This window comes from Balaenoptera ricei, chromosome 13 (assembly GCF_028023285.1).
Source record: "Balaenoptera ricei isolate mBalRic1 chromosome 13, mBalRic1.hap2, whole genome shotgun sequence".
Classification (NCBI taxonomy): Eukaryota; Metazoa; Chordata; class Mammalia; order Artiodactyla; family Balaenopteridae; genus Balaenoptera; species Balaenoptera ricei.
In genome coordinates this window covers 51,342,749-51,352,328 of record NC_082651.1, presented here as the reverse complement: position 1 = coordinate 51,352,328, position 9,580 = coordinate 51,342,749, and the positions used below count along the sequence as shown (strand labels likewise).

The 9,580-nt window shown below is 41.7% G+C and overlaps 1 non-coding gene across 1 annotated transcript; it reads right to left on the bottom strand.

The window, feature by feature from the left end:
* Positions 1-200: 200 nt before the first annotated feature.
* On the bottom strand, positions 201-307 carry LOC132347145 (U6 spliceosomal RNA). The gene has a single exon (XR_009497102.1). It is a non-coding gene; the product is annotated as a U6 spliceosomal RNA (small nuclear RNA).
* Between the last annotated feature and the right edge of the window lie 9,273 nt (positions 308-9,580).

The following is a 9,580-nucleotide window of genomic DNA, read 5'->3' as shown; positions in this document are numbered from 1 at the left end:
TGAGAATTATTTGAAATTGCCTTTAAAATCTGAATATAGTAAAGCGTATATTCAGATTTGTGATAAGGACATATATATACTTATTTTAATACCTATATACTTATAGTATATACTTATACTATACTAAAGCATAGTATGTGCATTATATACTAATAATATATATACTAATAGTATATATATACTTTTTTTTTTTTTTTTTTTTAAATATGGAACGCTTCACGAATTTGCGTGTCATCCTTGCGCAGGGGCCATGCTAATCTTCTCTGTATCGTTCCAATTTGAGTATATGTGCTGCCAAAGCGAGCACTATACTTATTTTTAATAAGATATATATTCACATTCAATAAACATAAAATATAGTTCAATGCTTCAACTGTCTCCTGCATGCAATTAATTCTCATTTCCATTTTTTTTGATATTTTTAATGATTTATTTATTTATTTATTTTAACATCTTTATTGGAGTATAATTGCTTTACAATGTTGTGTTAGTTTCTGCTGTATAACAAAGTGTTCAGCTATATGTGTACGTATATCTCCATATCCCCTCCCTCTTGCATCTCCCTCCCACCCTCCCTATCCCACCCCTCTATGTGGTCGCAAAGCACCGAGCTTATCTCCCTGTGCTATGCAGCTGCTTCCCACTAGCTATCTATTTTACATTTGGTAGTGTATATATGTCAATGTTACTCTCTCAACAAGTTTCCATTTAAATCTCCAACCTTGTCTTCTCCATCAGGTTCCAGAGTGATAGTCCCAATTCTCTGCTAGAAAACAGTTATCACAAATTCATATAGCAAATGTATATTGAGGGTCTACTGTGTGCCAAGCAAACACACAGGGAGCTTGCATTCTGGTGGGAGACACAGAAAGGTGAATGGGTAATTAAGGTGTGAGCAGAGCCACAAGGCACTTGGGAACAGCTGCACGGGCTACCTACTCTGCTTAGGGAAGCAGAGCAAAGCCCACTGGAAGAAGTGATGTCTAAGCTGACACAGGAGGGGCAAGTCAACCAGGTGTGTGGAGGGGGCTTTAGAGGAACATTCAAACAGAAGGAGCAGCGTGCATGGTGACCCTAGGGCAAGAGAAGTCACGTTGAAGTGACTGGAAAACCAGTTGTTAAGTGTGGGACACCATGATCAGATTCACACTGTAGAAAATCTCTCGGGAAAACTATGTGTATTTGAGAGAGGCAAGTTTGGAGGCAGGGAGACCAGTTAGGAGGCTTTGAGGTAATTCAGGCAAGAGATGATGGATGGTGGTGGTTGGAAATCGGAGAGTGGCAGTGGAGATGATGAGAAGCCAATGGATTTAGAGTTGTGAAAGAGTTAGAGGCAGCAGGAAGCGGAGACGGATTGGATGTGCTCTTAAGCAGTCTTAGGCAGGACGGAAGTAGAAATTCGAGAATCACCATAGAAATCATGGAAATAAATGAGACTACCCAGGGAGAGTGTAGAGTGAGACGAGAAGGGGTCAAGGATAGAATTCTGAAGCATGTCGAAGTTTAACTGATGGCAGGGGAAATGGAGCAAAGGTACAACTGGAGAAGCAGGAAGAAATCAGAAAAGGGTAATTTTCTAGAAGCCAAGGCAAGAGAGTTCTGCAAGAGTAACAAGAGTAACACTGCTGTCAAAAACTCAAGAGTAGGGGATGGGGGGATTTAGGGTGACAGCTAAAGGGTGTGAGGTTTCCTTTTGAGGTGATGAAAATGTTATAAAATTGATTATGGTGATTAAATCCAGAATACATAAAGAACTCCTACAACTCAACAACAGAAATACCTCAGACAACACAATTCAAAAATGGGCAAAGGACTTGAACAGACATTTCTCCAAAGAAGATATACAAATGACCAATAAGCACATGAAAAGATATTTCATTCGCCATTAGGGAAATGCAAATCAAAACCACAATGAGATACAACCTTCCATCTCTTAGGATGACTACTATAAAAAAAAAAAGTGTTGGTGAGGATGTGGAGAAATTGAAACCTTTCGCACTGCTGAATAGAATGTAAAATGGTACAGCTGCTATGGAAAACACTATGGCAATTCCTCAAAATATTAAAAATTTAATTACCTATGATCCAGTAATTCCACTTCTCCATGTATACCCCAAATAATTGAAAGCCAGGACTCAAAGAGATACCTGTACACCAGTGTTAATAGCAGCAATGAGTCACAATAGTCAAAAGGTGGAAACAACCCAAGAGTCCATAGATGGATAAATGGATGAACAAAATGTGATATATATATGCAATGGAATGCAATATTCAGCCTTAACAAGGAAGGCAGTTCTGACAGATGCTACAACATATATGAAGCTTGAGGACATTATGCTGTGCAATAAGCCAATCACAAAAGGACAAATACTATATGATTCCACTCACGTGAGTCACCTAGAGTAGTCAAATTCATCGGAACCGAAAGTAGAATGGTAGTTGCCAGAGGTTGAGAGGAAGTAGGGAGTTGTTTATTCATGGGTATAGAGTTTCAGTTTTGCAAGATGAAAAGAGTTCTGAAGATAGATGGTGATGATGGTTGCATAACAATGTGAATGTACTTAACATACTAAACTGTATACTTAAAAACGGCTAAGAAGGGACTTTCCTGGTGGCGCAGTGGTTAAGAATCCGCCTGCCAGTGCAGGGGAGCGGGTTCGGTCCCTGGTCTGGGAAGATCCCACATGCCGCGGTGCAACGAAGCCCATGCACCACAACGACTGAGCCTGTGCTCTAGAGCCAGTGAGCCACAACTACTGAGCTCACGCACCACAACTACTGAAGCCCGCGTGCCTAGAGCCCATGCTCCGCAACAAGAGAAGCCACCGCAATGAGAAGCCCGCGCACCGCAACGAAGAATAGCCCCCGCTCGACGCAACTAGAGAAAGCCCGCGCGCAGCAACAAAGACCCAATGCAGCCAAAAAAAAAAAAAAAAAAAGGCTAAGATGGTAAATGTTATGTTTTGTGTATTTTACCACAATAAAAGAAAAATACATAGGTGATAACTGAAAAAAATTGATTGTGGTGATAGTTACGCAACTCTGTGAATATACTAAAATGTGAATATACTAATTGTACCTTTTTAAATGGGTGTATTATATGGTGTGTAAATTATATCTCAATAAATCTTTTAAAAAAAAACACCAAGATTAGTCAAGTAAGAATAGAACTGATCAATGTTCTTTTGACAGTTACTAAGAGGTTGTTTGTGATGTCAGTAGCAGCAGTTTGAGCGGAGGGATGGAGGTGGAAGCCAGGTGATGAGTGAGGAGTGAGCAGGAAGCGAGGAAGGAGAGTGAGATTACCTCACCATGAGTGTACACCGCCAGCCAGCGCCAACCATTTTTTCAACAAGATTGGCTGGAGTGGGGAAGCAAGAAGCAGCAGTATCTGGAAAGGACAAGTGCCAATGCCTTCATTTTTCAAGAGAGAGATTTGCTTTTAAGAAGAGAGATTTGAGCATTTAAAAGCCTCTATGGGAAGGGTCCAACGGAGAGGCGAAGGTTGGCATTGTAGGAGAGGGGATCACTGATCATTCCAGGTTCCGAAGGAGGTGGGTAGAGTTCAGCGCATGGTGCAGGAGGAGGAAAGGAGGAGAGCGCAGGTTCAGAGGCAAGTCAGTTTGCTGCTAGGATGGCAAGAAGCTGACAGGATTCTGATTTGATGATGTCAGTGGTTCTTGGCAAAGTCGGAAGCTGAGAATGAGGAGGAAGATGGCGGGACAGGAGGAAATCTGAGGAAGGTGGAGAAGGCTTGAAATATCTCCTGCAGAGAGTGAGAGAGAACCGGGTGGGGAAGGCCTTGCTAGGATTAACAAGTATGAATCAGCGGCGCTTCCACTGTGTGAGGCCTCTTGCAACCCAGCGTGGGAAATTGAATTCTCCGACCTCTCTCCTCAAGTGCCTTCTTCTCCATACTTGCCTATTTCCTTTTCTCCACCCTCCACCCAAAGAGGTTCTCCTCTGAGGAACATCCCTCATCTTGCTCTGGGCTGGACTGTGTCTGCTGCCATCACCTGATTTGAGGACCTTGCCTGAACTACCACGCTGAACCCAGACGACTCCTGCAGAAATGCAGCTCCAATCATATCTCTTCACAGTTGGCTTCCAAATGATGTATGTTGCCCCCAGCCCCGCCTTGCAAGTTCTCTACAACAGGCCACCTTTACAGCCTCGTCGCCTCGTTCTCCCTCAGCATATCCTAACCTATATCACGCTGACTATTTCCTGTTCCCCAGATATGCTTGCATTTCCCTGCCTTGGAATCTCCACTCACGTTGTTTGCTCTCCCTAGACTGGAATGCTCTCCCCACTCACTCACCTCTGCCTAGTGAAACCTTATCTACCATTCAAGACCAATCTCTTGTCAAAACATATATGATTCCTTGAACCAGTTCTATCCCAGAACTGGATATAGCCTTCCCTTTCCATGGTTCTTTGCTAATATTCTTCTTATTTCCCCTCCACAAGTCCTTTAATGGATTAATTGGGAGCAGAGATACTGCCTTGTACAGAGTAGGTACTCAACAAGGATTTGTTATATTGAGTTACAATACATTAATGACTTTGAATTTAGGAAGGGAAGTCATGTCTAATAGAACTTCAAGGAGACTATTCTTTAACCAATGTGGCAATAACTGATGAGCTTATGAACTCTGTTCCCTCAAAACAGTGCCTTTTTTTATGCATATGCTACATTTTTGTGGCAAGTTGTACAGAACATAAAGTTTATCATTTTAACCATTTGTTAGTGTACAATTCAATGCCATTAAATATATTCACTATGCCGTGTACCTATCACCACTATCTCTACCCAAACTGTTTTCATCAAACCCTTCTCCAATGGGTACAATCCCTGCAGCCCCTGAACTATAACTTCCCCTTCCCCCTCCCTCCAGCTCCTGGAACTTCTATTCTACTTTCTGTCTCTATGAGTTTGCCTGTTCTAGATACCTCATACAAGTGGAATCATACAATATATGTCCTTTTGTATCTAGCCTATTTCACTAAGCATAATGTTTTCAAGGACCAGCTATGTTGTAGTGTACATCAAAATTTCATTTCTTTTTATGGCTGAAGAGTATTCCATTGTGTGTATATGCCACATTTTGTATATTCATTCATCTGTTAATATTTTCCACCTTTTGGCTATTAAGAATGATGGTGCTATTGGGACTTCCCTGGTGGCACAGTGGTTGGGAATCCGCCTGCCAATGCAGGGGACACGGGTTCAATCCCTGGTCCTGGAGGACCCCACATGCCACAGAGCGACTAAGCCCGTGTGCCGTAACTACTGAGCCTGCACTCTAGAGCCTGTGAGCCACAACTACTGAGCCCGCGTGCCACAATTACTGGGGCCCATGTGCCTAGAGTGCCACAACAAGAGAAGCCACTGCAATGAGAAGCCCGTGCACCGCAATGAAGAGTAGCCCCCGCTCGCCCCAACTAAAGAAAGCCCGCGCGCAGCAGCGAAGACCCAACGCAGAAGAAAAAAAAAAAGAATGATGGTGCTATTGGGACTTCCCTGGTGGTGCAGTGGTTAAGAATCTGCCTACCAATGCAGGGGACATGGGTTCAATCCCTGGTCCGGGAAGATCCCACATGCCGTGGAGCAACTAAGCCCGTGCACAACAACTACTGAGCCTGCGCTCTAGGGCCCGCGAGCTGCAACTACCGGGCCCGCGAGCTGCAACTACCGACCCCGCGTGCCTCAACTACTGAAGCCCACATGCCTAGAGTCCATGCTCTGCAACAGGAGAAGCCACGGCAATGAGAAGCCCATGCACCACAACAAAGAGTAGCCCCCACTCACCGCAACTAGAGAAAGCCCTCGCACAGCAGCAAAGACCCAATGCAGCCAAAAATAAATAAATAAACTTATATATATATATAAAAGAATGATGGTGCTATTAACATTGTTGTGCAAGTATCTCTTCAAGTCCCAGCTTTTAATTATTTTGGATACATACCTAGGAGTGGAACATAGGTATGTTCCACTGGGTCATATGGTAGTTCTACGTTTAACTTTTTGAGGATCTACCAACCTGCTTTCCACAGAGGCTGTACCATTTTTATTTTTTATTTTTTTTATTTAAAAATTGTTTTATTTTAATTATTTTATTTTATTTTTTATTTTTTTTAGTACATGTTTATTGGAGTATAATTGCTTTATAACATTGTGTTAGTTTCTGCTTTAAAACAAAGTGAATCAGCTCCATGTATACATATATTCCCCATATCCCCCCCTCTTGAGCCTCCCTCCACCCTCCCTATCCTACCCCTCTAGGGGGACACAAAGCACTGAGCTGATGTCCCTGTGCTATGCGGCAGCTTACCACTAGCTATTTTGCATTTGGTAGTGTATATATGTCAATGCTACTCTCTCACTACGTCCCCGTCTCCCCTTCCCCCACCATGTCCTTAAGTCCGTTCTCTACATCTGAGAGGCTGCACCATTTCACAGTTCTCACCAGCAAGGCACAAGGGTTCCAATTTATCCACATCCTCACTAACACAGTGCTACTCTCAGGAACAAGTGATGTATTTATCTAAATTTTAAACACTAACACTCCTCCAGAAAGTGGTCAGTTTCAAAAAAATCACTACAAAAGGAAATGGAAAAGAGGACGAGAACAGAAAGGTAGGACACTTTATGCTGGATTTCTTTTCAGCACATTGATCCTATGTTAGTCAGTGGAAGTGAATTAGTAAGGAAATTGGCCTGTGACTACAACTTTTATTTCCAGAAAATCAGTGTTTTCCTTATCCTGTTAAATATAAGGTAAGCAGTTCTTTAAAAACATTGTTTTGAAGGGAGGTCAAACTACTGGCATGCATGGGGTGCTTTCATGTCTCTAACCCAGATACTAAGAGGTTTTCAAAACAACATGGCTTTCATAAAATAAGTTGGATGCAGGTGCAAAGGCATGTGAGGGTCAGATTGTCGAGGGATCCTGATTCCTCATGGCTCCATCATCCCAGTGCTGTCCCTTAGCTCCCCCTTTGCCTGCTTGCTTTCTCCTTTTTCCACCCCTCTATTTTCCTATTCATCATGTCATGAAGGGATGCTTGCCAAAGGTCAATTCCACCCAGTATGGTTCTAGTGGAGATATGAATCACCATCAGCAGCAACTACAAGACGTGGATAAAAATTATAGGATGCTTTTCGCAAAGGGAGTTACAGAAATAGAATATGTCACAACCATCCCAAAGATTGAGACTTGATCAACACCTGAAGGGAATGAAGCCACAACTCCTGGGGCTGTGTCTTTGGTCAAAGGTAGCCATTATCCTGGGACGATTAACTCCAGTGTCTTCACTGAAAACAGGGTCTTCTCCATTTGTCAAATGGAAAAATGAAATTCTTCCATTTCCAAGGGAAACAGTTACTCAGAATACTTTTACCCAACAAAATGATTTTCTTCCTCACCTCCTGGGCCTGGAGGTTGCACTGGCTGCCTCATGGAATAGGCAGTTCAGTGGGGGAGAAAGCTCTCATCTCTACTCTTGTTGCTTTCACACTTGGTGCTTTGTCTCTCGGGGACGTTTCATGGAAGCAAGTTCATTGTGATTTCAGTGTATATGGATTTATTTTTTTCCTCTGCTGAGGAAATTTATTGCAAAGGGTCTCCACAAAAGTATAATGCTGGTTGTGCCTGCGCTTTTCACAAAGCTATATACCTTCTTACCGATGAGAAGTTGAAAATAATGGTTAAAAGTAGTTATTCCAGGAAGGAGCAACTGTATAATAAACAGAGCCTTAGTAAACATGTACCAAAGTATATCAGCTTGATTCCTGCCTTCTCTCCCTTTGTCTCCGTCCCTAGCCTGGTGACACATGCTGTATATCACCCATGTCCTTGTCAGTTTACTAACATCGCCCTCTGCCTGAGACACCAACATTCCTTTTGATTTGGCACCGTATGCTTTCCATAGCCAGTGAGATCTCTGAGTTAGCCTGAATTCTACTCCTGACCTTGCTGTTAACCAGCTGTACGACCTTGGGTAAATTGCTTAGCATCTCTGGGCCTTTATTCAACAAATACTTATTGAGCACCTACCTTGGACTAACACCATGATAGCAAGCTAAGAGAAGGCCCCTATTCTAAGAAGCTTCAAATTTACTAAGAGAAAAATAAAGGAAGGGAAGGAAAGAGGGAGAAAAATAAGCAGGAAAGAAAACGGGTCTGGTGTAAGTTAAGCTTTGAAAGGAAGACAGGATTTAGTTTTTTTTATCTTTTTGTATTACTACCACCAAAAGGAAGAGACCAAGTAAACTCTGCTGTCCCAGGTCCCAGGCCAGCTTCTGCTTCCCACCTCTGAGGACTTTCTTCCTCATCTTCCCAAGAAGCATTTGGGCCTTGGAGTCAACTATAACCGGAAAATGAGGCACAGGGAATGGCTGGTGATACTCAAAGAATTCAGGAGGTAAGCTAAGAAAATACATACACATCAAATCCATGATGTATTTTTTATGAGTATTGTATTATTTTTATGAGTTTTATTTTTTATTTTTTAAATTCCTTATTTTGTTTTTACTACAAGAACAATTCATGTTCATTAGAGAAAGAGAAGAAAAAGGGAGAAGTGGGAAAGCACTCATGAGCTCATGCACCCAACCACCTTCAACACCTATTTTTGGTGTAGATCATTCCTGTCATTCTAAACCACACGTGATTGTTTCAGTTTTCAAAAGTGGAATCATACTATTCGAATTGTTCTGACACCTGTCTTTTCTTCCTATGTAGAAATACAAAATTTATATTTTAGACACATTAATGAAAAATAGTTCTTATGTGTCGACTTTTCTGAATTAGTATATTTTAATTACTCTCAATGACCAATTTTGTAAAGCAAACAAGAGTCTCTTTCAATGTATGACACATTTTGCTCCCACCTACTTGGAAAAGAAGAAAGGAAATTTAATATGGAAAGGCTATAGTGTATGCATTTGTTTTTAATGTCAAAGTTCCAAGAATCAGGAATCTTATTACATTTATTCTCATTCAGTTTGGGGTCAGGAGGAAAAAAGATTTATGAACTAAGATGATGTTTAATGATTGCAAAAACTGTGTCTGTTTGCTTCTTAAGACTGGTCTTTTCTACATGCCATAAAAGAGTTCCATCACACTGATAAATTGTTTCCAACCTTTTGGATTAAGGATATAAAGAAATTTGTTCTCATCAGGGCATGAGCTTTCACTGAGTAAAAATACATAGCTCAGATTTTCAAATAATGGCTAAAATTCTTTGTTTTATGAATGACAAGAAGCACACCTGGTATAAAACTTTTCTCCAAATGACATGAAAATTCACTGGCTCACCTGCTCCTCATTTGTGACGATCAAGAAACATTGTTCAGCCTTGAAAGAGATCTGACTGAGAAGCATGTCAGCTCTCTGTTCTCTTGCATTTATTTTGGAAGGGATAAGAGAGAAACTTTTGAGACTTTCTAGAAAGAGTTTGAGTTCAGTTCCGCCACTGTACCTTGGCTTCTCTTTGGAGGAGGGTGACTGAAAGCAGCCTCAATCTGATGCCCTCTTAGGGGTGCCATGATCCTCTTTTACTTCTGTGCCTTTGG